The sequence below is a fragment of the Lynx canadensis genome, chromosome A2, assembly GCF_007474595.2.
Source record: "Lynx canadensis isolate LIC74 chromosome A2, mLynCan4.pri.v2, whole genome shotgun sequence".
In the NCBI taxonomy this organism is placed as follows: domain Eukaryota; kingdom Metazoa; phylum Chordata; class Mammalia; order Carnivora; family Felidae; genus Lynx; species Lynx canadensis.
The window spans coordinates 78698508-78713667 of NC_044304.2; the positions used below are offsets into that span (position 1 = coordinate 78698508).

The window sequence follows — 15160 nt, forward strand, 5'->3', positions numbered from 1 at the left end:
CATAACATAAAATTCATCATTTTAATGTTTTGTAAGTATACATACAGTTCAGTGGCGTTAAGTATGTTTACATGGTCTTGCAGCCATCACCACATGTCCATCTCTGGACTGTTTTCATCATCCCATATTCAGACTCTCTGTATGTATTAGAGACCAGAGTTTCAAGGGCACCTGGCTGGCTTAGTTGGTGGAGCACGTGACTCCTGATCTCAGGGTTGTGGGTTTGAGCCCTGCATTGGGTGTAGAAATAACTTAAAATCTTTAGGGGCGCATGGGTGGCTCAGTCGGTTAAGCATCTGACTCTTTATCTTAGCTCAGGTCTTGATCTCAAGGTTGTGAGTTCAAGCCCCACATTGGGCTTGTGCTATGTGTGAAGCCTACTTAAGAAAAAAAAAAAAAGAAAAAAAAAGAAACCAGGGTTTCATTAAACTTGTTTTCACTGGGTACTATTTATGAAAAACATTTGATTTTTTTTCTTTTCCTTTTTAAGTTTATTTATTCATTTTAGGAGAGTGAAAGCACCAGTGGGAGAGGAGCAGAGAGGGAGGGAGGGAAGGACAGAGAGAATCCCGAGCAGGCTCCACATTGTGAGTTCAGAGCTTGACGTGGGGCTTGAACTCACGAACCACAAGATCACGACCTGAGCTGAAATTGAAAGCCAAGTGCTTAACCAACTAAGCACCCAGGTGCCCTTATTTTCATTTACTTTTATTTTTAAAAGACTGACAGGAGATTTATTGCACTGCCGTTTGCTACAGTAGAGAAATACAAATGGACCCTTCCTACATACAGTATCATTAAAATACATTTATGGTAAATATCTTTGTGAAGCTTCCCAGATAGCCTATTTACTAAAATATTGAAAAGAACATTTTAAAGGCAGCCACTTATTATGGATATGCCTTTGGAGATCAATATAAATAATTTATTATGTAACAGCTTAAGTTTTCTTTAGAAAAGTTCATATCAGGTTTGCATTAGAGCCAGTTTTTTTTTGTCATTTATAAGAAATAATATATGCATATTCATTTCTCTTATTGTAAAAAACCCACAACATAAAATTTACCATCTTAACAATTTTGTGTCCAGTACAGTGGCATATGTACCCACTGTTGTGTAACACAACACTAAGACTGTCTTAAAGAACCACAATTCTTGGACCCATCAAACAACACCTTCCTTCTTCCCCCTTACCTGACCCCTGGCGACCACCATTTCCTTTGTTTGTCTCTTTTTAAAATATTTTTATTTAAAAAAATTTTTAATGTCATTTATTTTTTGAGAGAGAGAGAGAGACAGAGCATGAGCTGGGAAGGGACAGAGAGAGAGGGAGACACAGAATCCGAAGCAGGCTCCAGACTCTGAGCTGTCAGCACAGAGCCCGATGCAGGGCTTGAACTCAAGAACCGTGAGATTATGATCTGAGCTGAAACCAAGAGTCAGATGCTTAACTAACTGAACCACCCAGGTGCCCCTGAAATACTCAAATGATAAATGTTGTAAAGATTTTAAAGCCATGGTGAAAGCATTCAAAATGATTATTTTCCTGTATGAGTTAACCTAGGAAGGCTTTTTTCAGCTTTTAATACAGTAAATACACCTGTAGGAAAACTGTTACATGGTACTTTCCAGGAGACAAGTGGTTAACATTTTACACTTTCCTTTTGAAGAAGGGAAGAAGTTAAGATTCCATTTTTTTGTTGAGTCAACAGAGACAGAGAAGTGTATAACAATATTTTAAACCAGTGCTGTCCAACAGATCTTTGTGTGATGATGGAGATGTTCTGTATCTGTGCTGCCCAATATGGCAGCCTGGAGCGTGTTCTAGATCACTTGAAGTACGGCTGTTGTGACTGAGGGACTGAAGTTCTAATTTTATTTAACGTAAGTTAGTTTACATTTTTTTTTAAGGTTTATTTTTGAGAGAGAGAGAGACACACACACACACACACAGAGACAGAGTGCTAGTGGGGGAGGGGCAGAGAGAGAGGGAGACACAGAACCTGAAGCAGGCTCCAAGCTCTGAGCTGTCAGTGCAGAGCCTTATGGGCTCAAACTCATGAACCGTGAGATCATGACTGGAGCCGAAGTTGGGTACTTAACCGACTGAGCCACCCAGGTGCACCTAACGTAAGATAGTTTAAATTTAACTAGTCACATGTGGCTAGTGGCTATGATATTGGTCAGAGCAGATATAGAACATATGCCTTTGTGGTCATTGGCCATGTCCATTTTGGACACTTGTTTCTTGCCCAGCTTTATATTCCAAACACATTTCTTCGTGTATAAAATAAATATTTATGATGAATAAATGAAAAGTTTCTGTTCTTCAGATGATATGGTGTTTCAGTTGTGTTTTTTTTTTAACCTTATTCTCTTTTGTAACTTCTAATTGTTACATAACGTCTTTTCCTTCTTTTTAATATAGTATTTTTTGATTTCCTGCGGTATATTTGGTCATATTATTCATTTCTCTAGTCTGGTCTTGTACATTTCTTTAAAATGTGCAAATGAATTTGGATTATCTCACCAACCTGAAAACTACTGTTTAGTTTTTAGTTTTTGAATCTGTAGGAGAGAAACTTGACTGAATTGAGATTCATCCTAACGGACTCTGAACACTGCACATCAGTGTAAGAGCTGTCATTGTTCTTTGTTCCCTTTGTACAATTACTTAAAATCCCCTCCTCTTCCTTTCAGTATTTTATTCATTTTTATGATTTAAAAAAATGTTTATTTTGAGAGAGAGAGAAAGAGAAAGCTAGTGGGGGAGGGACAGAGAGAGAGAGGGAGATCGAGAGAATCCCAAGCCAGCTCTGCACTGTCAGTGTGGAGCCTGACGTGGGGCTCAGACTTACAGATGGTGAGATTGTTACCTGAGCTGACACCAAGAGTTGGATGTTTAACTGACTGAGCCACCCAGGCACCCTTACTTTCAGTATTTTAAATCAGAAACTAGATAAGCAAATTTTTTTTTTTAAGTACAAATGTGGGTGAAGATTTTATTTTTAATTAATCTCTGTACCCAGTGCGGGGCTTGAACCCACAACCTTGAGATCAAGGGTTCCGTGCTGTACTGACCTAGCCAGCTAGGTGCCCCTCCAGCACTTTTTGTAGAAAAGACTATTCTTTCTTCCCTGAATTGCCTTTGTTTTTTTTTTGTTGAACATTAATTGACCACATATGTGTGTTCTCTTTCTGGACTTGAATCTGTCCTATTGATTATAGACCTTTTCATCTATGTTGATATTTTACTGTCTTGATTACTGTAGCTTTAATAATAATTCTTGAAGTCCGGTGGTTTAAGTCCTCCATATTTGTTGTTTTTCAAAGTTTTTTTTTTTGGTTATTCTAGATCCTTTGTATTTCTCCATGAGTTGTAGGATCAGCTTGTCAGTTTCTACCAAAAAGTGCTTATTTAGATTGGGGTTGCATTGAATCTATAGATAAATTTGGGGGAGAAGTAACATCTTAGCAGTACTGAATCTGTGGTCCGTGAGCATATGTTTCTACCTTTATTCAGGTTGTCTTTAATTCTTTTCAGTAATATTTTGTAGTTTTCAGGGTACAGGTGTTACACATCTTTGGTCAGATTTATTCCTAAGTATTTAATATTTTTTGATGCTGTTATTAGTATATATTTTTTAATTTCAGCTTTTTATTTTATTATAATTTGAGCCTACATAATTCATGGTTATGATTGTGGATTCTGGAATTAGACCTAGGTTTAAACTGCAGCTTTACTACTTCTTGGGTGTCATGGATTGGGCAAAAAAAATCACTTTTTCTGAACTTGTTTTGTCAGTGAAATGGAGAATGATTACCGACAGCATTTTTCAGCCTTGGCACTGCAGATGCTCGTCGCAGCTAATCAGCCTGATGATGGAAAAGGTGTCCAGTCGTTGCCGGAGGTCTCTGGGCATTGCGTGGGGGGCATATCAAAATCACTGCTGAGCGAGAGCCATTGTTTTTGCTTTGTGAGATTGCTGTGAGGGTTAATTTGATTGCATGGGAAGAACTTACTTGCAGTACTTGTCTATGGAAGACAAATTGGTCGATACTGTATCGTATGTTCTTCAGTTGTTTTGGCACTTTAAGTTACTTTGTTTACTCTTAAGTATAAGCTCAGGGAGGGTAGTCTTTGGAAGGAAATCATTTAATTATGTCTTAGAGTCCAGGGAACATTTGGTAAGTAATTGAGTATGGGTGCTTTATTATACTAGTTTGAGGAGGTGTATGTAATTACATATCTATGTGGTGACCAGGAAGAAATGAGGATGTGGAGGATTAGTAAGAAACTGGACTGCTGTCTATTTTCTTGTGTCTCATCTTCTCGTGTGGTTTTATGTTTATGTCAAATGTAGTGGATTTCTAGAATGTCAGTGACAAAACTCAAGCGTGTTTCAAAACCACAGTAACTTCACCTTGCCTGGCGGGCATGTGTTGTTTCTTTGCTGTTGGTCATTTCATCACCTTGTGAAAAGGACACCCTTTTTTCATTTTGCTGGATCATTCAGTATTGAGAGTGCTGGGAGAAATGCGGGTAGAGGGGTGGAGGGTATCCTCTGTCCTCCCGCAGGCACCTGACTTGATCCAGACCTGGAGCTTCCTCCCTAGAATTTGAACCCTGTGCCCAGTGACTGGAGATCCTGCCCTTTTGGAGCAGGACCCAGACGATGTGGTCAAGATCATCCGGGGCTGTCTCCATCCTGACCCTTCTCTGCACCATTGGCCTTCCCTTTGGCCCTGTGTGCACCCCTGTGACTGTCTCACAACCCTCCCCCTCTGTTTCTGAGTGGAGTTGTCTGTGACAAATTGATGCTTAACCTTTCTCCCATACAGCTGAGGCAAAATGTGTGAAGGGTCCAGAATTGCTTTGAAAATCGATATGTAAACCTATGTACTTTTCTTACATATTATTTTGTCTGGTTTTAATGTATTTCTCCTGATGATACGATTTTCTTTCCAGCGGAGGACTGTTTTGTGAGTAGAAATCTGTAAAAAATCTCGTTTGAGAATGGCCATCCTTTCTGTGGAAGTTCTCTCATTTTGTATTTGTTGTTGTACACGTCTGTGATTGACGGAGTAAAGTAATTTTAACACTGATAGGCCACAGAGTAGGAAGTGAAACATTTACCATTAAACAAACAAACAAACAAACAGGGATGCCTGGGTGTCTCAGTTGAGCTTTTGACTTTTAATTTCAGCTCAGATCGCGAACTCTTGTGGTTCCTGGAGATGGACATTTGCGTCAGGCTCTGCAGACAGTGTGGAGCCTGCTTGGGTTCTCTCTCCCCCTCTCTTTCTGCCCTTCCCTCTGTCTCACTCTCTCAAAGTAAATAAATAAGCATTAAAAAAACAAAAATAAAAAATGGTCACACAAATAACATTTTTTTAAAAATGAAAACTAACTTTCAAAACATTGAGAGAAGTGGCCTTTAACGTCTGACTTAGTAGAAGACGGATTCTCACGTATACTTCTTCATTCAGTCTGTTGTGATATATTTGAAGTAAGCATATGAAGAAGATGTGGCCGTGGACAGATAGGGAGTTGGAAGAGTGTTTTAATAGACTTTTTAGATAATCATAGGTATTCATTGTGACTACACTGACACTTGGCAAGTGGGCAGGTGTTGGAAGAAAGGTGGTGTTGTGGAATCTAAACCCATATTGATGAGCTTTTCATACTGTCACATTAAAATCCATTGATTTTCTTGTACTTTACATGACTCTTTGCCCCATACATGGTTTTGTAACATCATGCGTCAGTCTTCTGGAAAATGAGTCATGCAGTACTTCAGATGTTGACACATGTCGTTAAACTGTATCCCAAAGTAATGCTCATTAATATCTGATCAGAAGAGTTTTAAGCGTTGAGACCTGTCCTGCTTCTGGTGGCACACGGAAGTTTTACAGACTATTGTCTTGAAAGCTTGAATTTTATCACTGGCAACAAATACTCTTTCATTTGTTTTTCTTTAAATGCTAGGCTTGCTTATTTATTTATTTTTTTATAGAAAGGTCTTTCATGTAGCCAAGTCTGAATAAGCATAGTTTGTGGTGTTTTTTCAAGTAAAGATGATGTTCTGTGAAAGAAAGTGGCTAATTCCGCCTACAATTCGGTTACCCAAGTGCTTTTTCTTTTTTTTTTTTTTTCAACGTTTATTTATTTTTGGGACAGAGAGAGACAGAGCATGAACGGGGGAGGGGCAGAGAGAGAGGGAGACACAGAATCGGAAACAGGCTCCAGGCTCTGAGCCATCAGCCCAGAGCCCGACGCGGGGCTCGAACTCACGGACCGCGAGATCGTGACCTGGCTGAAGTCGGACGCTTAACCGACTGCGCCACCCAGGCGCCCCCCAAGTGCTTTTTCTTGAGATAGCCGTCGTATTTTGGTGTGTACCAGTTCTTTATGCACATTTCCCATTTTGTCACACAGAATTTTAAGTAGATACTTTTTTTTTTTTTAAAGCTTATTCTCAGAGCTCCTGGGTGGCTCAGTCAGTTGAACATCTGACTTTGGCTCAGGTCATGATCTCATGGTTTGTGAGTGTGAGCCCCACATCGGGCTCTCTGCTGTCAGCACAGAGCTTGCTTCGGATCCTCTGTCCCTCGGCACCTCTCTGTTTACAGACTCTCTCTCTCTCTCTCAAAAATAAATGAATAAACATTTAAAGTTTATTTGAAAGAGAGAGAGTGTGCATGTGCACATGCAAGTATGTGAGTGGGGGAGGGGCAGATAGAATCTCAAGCAGGCTCTGTGCTGTCACAGAGCCTGAGGCGGGGCTTGAACTCACGAACTGTGAGATCATGACCTGAGCTGAGATCAAGAGTCGGATGCTTAGCCAACTGAGCCACCCAGGCATCCTGCTTAGTGTTATTTTAGAAATGTCAGTGTAGGGGCGCCTGGGTGGCTCGGTCGGTTAAGCGTCCAACTTCGGCTCAGGTCATGATCTCACGGTCCGTGAGTTGGAGCCCCGCATCAGGCTCTGTGCTGACAGCTCAGAGCCTGGAGCCTGTTTCAGATTCTGTGTCTCCCTCTCTCTCTGCCCCTCCCCTGTTCATGCTCTGTCTCTCTCTGTCTCAAAAATAAGTAAATGTTAAAAAAAAAAATTTTTTTTAAAAATAAAAGAAATGTCTGCAGTCATACAAGAAAAACATACATACACAAACTAGAAGTGAAGCTTATTATTTTCAGATGATAAAGTCTATTTGAAAGATCAGAGACTATTGTGAAAATTATAATTAAGAAGAGTTAAGGCAAGTGAAGTATTCCAAACAAAAAATAATTTAAAAATATTTCAGTAATAACCTATTGGATATATAATGGAAAGATACTCTCTTTACAGTAGGATCCAAAAATAACATCTTTTTCATAATTGAGGACATTTAAGTAGATAAATAATTTGGACAAATTAACTAGAACATTGAGTATGTAAGGTCAGCATTTTTAGCTTGACACTCTTAGGTGAGACAAATTATTTTAAAAATCCTGTAACAGTTCTTACCAAATTTATTCAAAGACAAATTTTCAAGTCAGCTTCTTTTTTTGCCTTGTAATAATTTAAGATTAGTACTTTGTTTATCTTAAGACATTTTAATTCCGGTTTTGGTTATAGGAATTACATTGGAAAGTAGTTTCATACATTCTTTTTTAAAGCTTTTTTTTTAATTATGAGAAATTTCAAACTTAGAAGTTGAGTTAATAGCATATTAAATGCAAGTACCTGGGGCGCCTGGGTGGCGCAGTCGGTTAAGCGTCCGACTTCAGCCACGTCACGATCTCGCGGTCCGTGAGTTCGAGCCCCGCGTGGGGCTCTGGGCTGATGGCTCAGAGCCTGGAGCCTGTTTCCGATTCTGTGTCTCCCTCTCTCTCTGCCCCTCGCCCATTCATGCTCTGTCTCTCTCTGTCCCAAAAATAAATAAACGTTGAAAAAAAAATAAAAAAAAAAAATAAATGCAAGTACCTGTCACTTAAATTCAGTTTTGTTACTTTGTTAGATATGCTAATGATTTGTGACTATGTAAGAAAATGTACAAATCTTTTAGTGACTGCTGTGGACTGATTTGTGTCCCCCCAAGTTCCGATATTGAAGCCCTAACCCCCAAAGTGATGGTGTTTGGAGATGGGGCCTTTGGCAAGTAGTTAGATTTAGATAAGGTCGTAAGGGTGAAGCCCTTAGGATCGGATTAGTGCCCTTATAAGAAGAGACATTGGGGTACCTGGGTGGCTCAGGTGGGTGAGTGTCTTACTGGTGTTGACAACATGGAACCTGCTCGGGATTGTCTCCCTCTCTGTCTGCCCCTTTAGATTGTGGTCATCTAAACCCAGTCTTGTATTCACATTTCCACAATTACTTCTTACAGTTGATTTTTTAGAATTGGGATCCAAAAATAACTCCATGTGTTCTGTTTGTTATGCTTTTTATTTTTATTTTTTTTAATTTTTTTTTCAACGTTTATTTATTTTTGGGACAGAGAGAGACAGAGCATGAACGGGGGAGGGGCAGAGAGAGAGGGAGACCCAGAATCGGAAACAGGCTCCAGGCTCTGAGCCATCAGCCCAGAGCCCGACGCAGGGCTCGAACTCACGGACCGCGAGATCATGACCTGGCTGAAGTCGGACGTTTAACCGACTGCGCCACCCAGGCGCCCCTTATTATGCTTTTTAAATATGGTTAAGTAAAAGAGTGGTTTTAAAAAACAGTGCAGTGGGACCACTGATTTTTCATCCAGTGGTTGTACTCAAAAAAAAAAAAAAAAAAAAAAGGAGGGTGAAGGACTGCTGTAGAGGAAAAGATATTTAAAATGCAAAATGAACAAATGTAACATGTGGGCTTTTTTTTTTGGAAGGGGGTCCTGATTCTGACATATTAACTGTAAAAAAGATGACAGTGTCTTAAGTTCTGTAACTCCAATATTCTGGAAAACTGACACATATAAACATTTGCGTTGTAAATAAAATAAGAATAACATTTTGAAAGTATTTTAATTAAATAAGGATTTTATATTTTTCACAAATTATAATAGTATTTTAACTTTTAAACATTCCCAACACACTAATGAAAATTTTGTTAGAATATTTTTAAAAGTCAAGGTATTATTAACTCATGGTGTAGCTTTAAAAACTTCTCCCCTCCAAAAAAACCAACTTCTCCAAAGCTAAATTTATCAGATCAGCTTAGTAAAATTTTATAAAGATCATTACTATGATATTTTTGACATAGTGTTTTATACTATAGTGAATTTTTAATGTGCAATGATATTATTCAAGTATGAATTTAACCAGTAGGTGGCAACAAATCAATATCTGAATTTATTTTTAAGAAAATTTCAGAAAAAACAGTATAAGTCATAAATAAGGCACATTTGATATTTTTCTACAAATAAATATTTTGTACTTATGTCCTTTATACATGCTTTTTAAGTTGGAAAAAATGTACAGATTTTATTTTTGTATGATACGCATAGTTCTTTTTAAAGCTGTGATTGGTTTTTAATAGTTGGATGGTTAATTTTTAGTTGTACTAAACAACTGATAATGAAGGTATTTGATTTATTACCTGGTGGATACAGATAATCATGATTTGAGTTATATTTTTGTTTTTGCTTTGCTTAATTCAAAACTTAATCTGGTTAATAAGTAGTATTGTTTAATTTGCTAAAAATAAGCAAAACCCCGGAAATTTTATAACGCTGTGTGATAGAACACTTGGGAAAAATCAGTGGGGAGTGTATTCATATGTTGTAATGTTGTAAATAAATGCATTAGATCTATCGTTACTTACATCAGCTAGCAAAATACACCTATTTTTCGATTTAAAAAGCATGTATAAAGGACATAAGTACAAAATACTTATTTGTAGAAAAACTTGCATCAAGTTTGACAAATGATAGAAAAGTATAATGCCATTTATAAAAGATTTCCAGTACCGTGCATTGTTGATGGATGTGTGTCTGTATTCTCTTCTCTGTGCGCTGTCCCTTGGATTCTCTGTCTCTCATAAAAGTATCCAGAGGTGGACACTTGGGCTTCCATCAGAACGTAACTGCCACTAGGAGCCAGGAGAAGAGGTTAGGACTCAGGGTTTATTTGAAAGGGTTAGCTTAGCTTAAAAAAAAAAAAAAAAGCTATTTTAAAATAATGTTAGCAGTTGTTAATTCTAAAGAATGGGAATAGGAGTGTCATTGTAATACTTTAATTCTTTAATCTGTTGATTTAAAAAAGATACAACTGAACATAGTCGTGAGCAGAGCAGTCCATGGTTACAGAATGTTATTTGTCTCTTCAAATACAAACATTTAAAAAGTGTATAAACATTTTATGTTTTGTCCATATATACAAACTAAATGTCATTATTTACTACTTGATGTATTTTGGGTACTTTTTAATCTACACTCATGTACATTTCTAATTTAAATTAACCCATTACAATTTATGTACTTTCACACATTTAGGCTTTTTGGTGGTTTCTTTTTTATTTTGGAAGGATCATTTCTTGTGACTATATTTTGTGCACTTGGTTTTAGGGAGAGGAAGAGTAATATTTTTGGGAAATAGAAGCTTATGTGAAATCCAAAGATATGAGCAGTGTTATAGTTTCTGTCATTTATTTTTAGATTTTCTGTATTTGTCTTAATTTTTTGAGCCATACTTTATTGACAATGTCAGTCTAGAACAAGCCAGGCATTTTCCCCCGTGAAGTGAGATAGTTTTCATTCTGCCGTAACATGTACCCACACATCTTCTTCACCTTGAAAATGTAGCATTTCAAGCTTTAGTCAGGGTAGATTATCCCTTTTTCACTTTCACACTTTTTACCGTGCTGCCAGAAGTCTTCTCAGCATTTGCTTTGAATTCTGTCTTAGCACATCTCTCACTGCTTTTGCACCGATCTGGGAGTATGGGATGTAGCTGGGTCCAGCCTCTCGCCACCAACATGTCATGAGAGTAGGTGTGTCAGTGTTGGCTCCTGGATTGTCTTTAGGTTAAATAACACTCTAGCATACAGTTCTGTCTCTTTCCTCATCCTCTCCAACTTTTGTCGTTGTATTTCATTCAGCTTTGTTAGGTGGATAAATGCAGGTGGCTGTCAGGAATGTACACACTTCCCTTGCAGTGATGTGTTGTGTAGGAACTTGTGTTTTTCTTGGTACTTTAGAATGTCATCTTTATCACTTGCCCTTGTCCACTGGTATTGTTCATGATCTCTTGGGCCCTTTCCTGCCTCTGGCCTTTTTGAGCTGCTGTTTTCCCTCTTCGCTTTGCTGGTTTCTTGTTCTTTCTTCTGGTATCAGCTTTGATGTTGTTTCTTAGAGAATTCTTTCGTGACCATCCTGTGTACAGTGCCTCCTCAGTAGGTCTTTACTTGGAGCAGTCTGTCTTTTCCTCTGTGGTGCTTACCAGAACATCCCATTGCTTTTTGTGCTGTTTGCTCAGTTCCTACTAGACTTAAGCTCTGTGAGGTCAGGGGCCATGCGTATTTTACTCAAACTCTGAAAATTCAGGGCTTACATCCACGCTTGGAATGTTCTATGAACTTGTAGTAAGTCAAATGAATTGCTGAACGAATGAACTTTAAGGATTTACAGTTTACGTGTCAGAACTCATTTAACTTTTCTCTCTCCATCTCTCGTCTCTCTGTTCATTCTTTAGTGATGAATTTTCTCTTCTCCAAAGGTAGGATATGCTTTTAGGATCATTATTTGTTTTTATGGGTTATTCTTTATATTTAACTCTTTGACACATCTGAAATTTATTGTAGAATATAGTAGTGTGTGGTATATTCAAAGTAATTCCTTTTGTTTTGAACTGCATTCTCATATATTGAGTCATTTGTTATTATTTATAGTTAAAAATTTAAAAATGTCTGTAGAAATACTGTTTTATGTTTTAGTCCATTGATTAATGCCTTCTCTTAGTTTTAAACTATTATGTTTTGAAAACCTGGTCCCCATGAAAATATAATTATAATTTAAATTATTTATGGTACCCATGAATATATAATTATCACTTAAATTATTTAATTTTTGTCAAACCCATGTGAATTTTACTATCAAAGGACCAGGTTATAGAAAATATTTTGTGTGGTTTCTACTTGGTATTTCACTTAATCTCTAAATTTATATTATTGTCATATTTATACTTGGATAGGTTTCGTAATTTTTAAACTAAATGATTTATATTTTATCCTACCATCCACACTACCCCATCCCATCAGTCCTACAACTTATTCTTTGCTAAGTCATTTGGGAGTAGACATTGAGAGCTGCTGACATACTAACTTCACCCCTGAATAATTAAGCATGTCTCTTAAGAAAAGGGATGTTTTCCTACAATACAACCACAGTGTTATTATCACTCGTAGGGAATTTAACATCGATAGAATGTTGTGTGTGTGTGTGCATAAATTTAACATTGGTAGAATATTGTGTGACTATATGTTAAATTATATATATGTATACAAACACACACACACACACACACTACACATATATAATTTAAATCCAGGAGCACACATTACATTTAGATGTCATGTCTCTTAGTTCTCCTTCTGAAACTCTATTGGAGAACGATCATTTTTTTTTTCTTTCATTTCCATTCTGCTGTGGACCAATAATTTTTTAAAATACAATGATAATAAATTACTAGAAAAGTAAAATGGAAGAAATGAAGACATAAAATTAAGGCTCATTTAAAAATTAGATTCTATGATCAAGTTGCTATAAAAATTTCTGAACTCTAACTTGTGTACTTCTCTTATCATGGATCAATAGCAAACATTTTGAGGGCTTTTAGTGATCTGAGAATTAAGTAACGCTGATCTGAAATGGTTCCCCCAGGCTAATTTATTTTTTTAATGGCCATGAGAGTTTTAAAGAGCCCAGACCAGTTGTTTTATAGATGAGTCTCTTAATTTGGATTTGTCTGATTTGTCATGATTAAGAATCAGATTAAATACTTTTGACAGGAATACATCATAGGTCATGGTGTCCCCTTCTCAGTGCGTCCTTATTATCACATGAGACACATCATTATTGCTAATGTTAAGTATCATTTGGTTAAAATGTGTCTTCCAGGTTTTTTGATTGTGGAGATTTCTTTTCCCTTTTTAAATAAGATATTTTCAGACTGTGTGAGTATCTGTTCTTATAATTATGCAGTGGTTTTAACATCCCTTGGTGTTTCTTGCCTGAATCAGTGTTTTGCAACCTTGGGTTGCAAATGAGAATTGTCTAATTCTCTTAGTATCTTTTTTGTTGATTAGTTGTCATTCCTTTGAAGAGAAGACATTTTCCTACTCCAACAGAGTTCTTAAACCACATTGTAGAGATGAGCCCTCTTTTCCCTTTTTCTGATAGATGCTTGTCTGACCTAGGGAAAATTGAAGTAAGTGTCTTTATATTAGACACCTCCCATTTCCTTTTCTGTACCTTTTCCATCAGTTTTGCCCTTTGGGTCTGTTTTCTCCTGGTTTCAGTTTTCCCGAAGCTTCCGGGCTTAGAACCTCATGCCGCAGCCCATGAGGGCTTCATTTCCTGAAACTACCTACTTTTTTTTTTTTTTCCCCTCCTGTCTCATGATCAAAACTGCTTTGTGTGGTCCATGTTAATGCATGAAAATTTTTGTTATTTAGGTTTCTTTAGCTATTTGTTTCTTTAGCTTTTTAGATCTGTTTGTGTTTTAAAAAAAAAATCTCTTAAAAAAGAGATTTCTTGTAAGGTGAGTGAATAAATTAGATGACTAATAGGCAGTGTGACATGGTGAAATATGTAAAGGCAATGTGGGAGGAAGATTTTTTTGGAGGTTGTGGTTGAAACTGAGGAGCAAGCAGCCTCTGCTATATATGAGTTTTGCGGACTCACATCTGAGCCTGCAAACTTGGGTTGTTCCTGTTTTTGTTGTTGTTGTTGTTGTTAATACCTTTTACTACTGGGCTGCGTTTTAGTTTAACCTCTCCCCGCTACCTACCCCCCCCCCCCCCCGCCCCGTTCCCTGTCCTGCCCTGATCCATTTTGTGCGTTGTCGGGGTTTATGAGTAGAATGAAGCAGGGGTTAGAGTCATTCATATGACTCCTTTGTAACCCTGATAAAATGTATTTCTGCTGTCTTCTGGCAGAAATTTCTTGTCCATTTGAAGGTGTTTTAGATCAGCTCATCTGAATATAGTATCTTCTGCCCTTTCATTCATTCAGCAGGTATTGGGTGCCTACTGTGGACAGTATTGCTGGGCAGTGGGATCTAATAATGAACAAGCTGATGTGGGTCTCCCATGTTGTAACCTAGTTGGGGAGGCAGCTGTATACAGACAGGACACATGTCACATGGATGTGAAGTGATGGGAGAAAAATCCGGTGCCACAGAAAAACCTTAGCCAATCTTGGCAGGGAGGAGGTCAGGGGATGTTTTTTGGGGGTCACTATGTTGGGGAGGGGTGCAAAACCAGGAGACTGTGGGAGTGTTGACAAAGGATCTGGAAAGGATTGCTTTTCAGGCCACATGATATCTGTCGTAGCTCCCTAACTTGCCACCGTAGTGCAGAAGCAGCCGTGGGAAATCAATAAACACATGAATGTGAGGGTGTCTCAGTCAGACTTTACTTATGGACACTGAACTCAGAATTACCTTAAAATTTTCAGCTGTCATGAAATATTATTTTGATTATTTTCCCCCCAACCATTTAAAAATGTAAAAACCGTTTTTTACCTTACACGTTGTTACAGAAACAGGTGGTGAGCTATAGTTTGCTGACTCCTGGAATATGGTGCTAAAATAAAACGCCCATTATCAAGGGTCTTTCGCCTGAACTCTATAAAAATAGAGCTATCGTGCAATAGACCTGTAGTCAGAGCGTGCATTATGCTTTCAGTAAGACATAAATATATAGGTAGGTTTGAAAATTACAGTATTTCCGCACCTCTAGCTGTTCTTTTGAAACATTCCAGTAATTCTGGAAGTTAAAGGGAAGGCTGTTGGGAATTAAGAGAGTGATTGACTAGTGGTGCACATACAGAGGGACTTGCATGGTGTCATTAATAGTACTTAGAATCTAGGCCCAACTTCCAGTCATGAATTTGTCAGTTACTGCCTATGCACATCATGGCACTTTTCTGAGCTTTGTCTATCTGTGAAGAAGAGAAAGTGAACTCAGTACAGATA

At 37.8% G+C, this 15160-nt stretch overlaps 1 protein-coding gene and 1 pseudogene across 1 annotated transcript in view; one reads left to right on the plus strand and one right to left on the minus strand.

Moving 5' to 3' along the window:
- SRPK2 (SRSF protein kinase 2) overlaps nt 1-15160 on the plus strand; it is a 252973-nt gene that overhangs the window by 22441 nt on the left and 215372 nt on the right.
- Nucleotides 10719-11022, minus strand: LOC115508800 (annotated as a pseudogene).